Consider the following 1,173-nt stretch of genomic DNA (forward strand, 5'->3'; position numbering starts at 1 on the left):
GGGCTCGCGGCTCGAACCCCCGAACCCGCAACCTTACAATTACGAGCCTTGTAGCCTAACCACTCGGCCACCGACGCCACACAATGCAATTCCAGTACACCATCCCTCAGAACCACCAATATTTCTAAAATTTTTATTGCTCTGAGGTCATTAACTTACATGTATAGTCCTTGAATCTCTATCTGTAACAGTTACATGTTATACTAAGTATACACGTAATACACTTTTGGACTTTTCAGCCACACCCCTGATCTTCTGGTAGGAAAGACCTACACCTAGCCTTTTCAGACAAGGTCGAAAAACCTTGGTGGTCTAAAATCGATAAGAGTAGGCTTCGGCCGCCACCCGGGCAAAATTCAAAATTTCCTACCTACTGAAAATGTTTAATGTGTCCCGCGCGCTCATTTTACCTTATGCAGTTGCGAGAGCCGTAAAACACTTACCAAAAGATACTTTTGGATACTATCATACGCCCTTTTTTCTGCTAATCAGATGGCGTCAATCTCAAATAAATATGGGTAAGAGATTTAAAAAATGTAATTCCAGTCTATTCTGTCTGAGACGGCCACCAATTCATCATCATCCAGTGCCAGATCTGCGACAGACATCAGCGATCATGCTTCTCCATTCATTCCTTCGCTCTCAAAAAAGCTACGTTTCACTGATCTTTCCCTGTTACTCATTTGTTTAGGTTCCCTAAATATGTTATTCTGGGCCTACCTCTGCCTCGTTTGCCCTCCATTTTGCCAGTGAGAGCTAGATGTTCAAGACCCTTATGTCTATTCAGGTGTCCCGAAAAACTAAATTTGTCCTTTCCCGATTGTTTTTAACACTGTGCGTCCCACGTGGGCTTCATCAAGCACTGCCCCATTTGATTTCTTTTCCTTTCACGATACTCTTAGCAGTCTCCCAAGAAACCACATTTCTGTTGCTTCACTGTCTTTAGTGATTGTCCAGCATTCACAGCCACATAGGAGGGGTGAGAAAAGTGGTCGTTTTAGGTAGATAGTCCTCTAGGACAGGTGTCATTATCAAGAAAATCAAAAGGGTAAAAGTGAGAAAGGGTCGTTTGTACTGGGAGTTGTCGTGGGCAGGTGGTCGTTAGAGCCGACGTGACTACATGATGATGATGATGATGATGATGATGATGATGATGATGATGATGATGATGAT

This window comes from Aplysia californica, unplaced genomic scaffold (assembly GCF_000002075.1).
Source record: "Aplysia californica isolate F4 #8 unplaced genomic scaffold, AplCal3.0 scaffold00077, whole genome shotgun sequence".
Classification (NCBI taxonomy): domain Eukaryota; kingdom Metazoa; phylum Mollusca; class Gastropoda; order Aplysiida; family Aplysiidae; genus Aplysia; species Aplysia californica.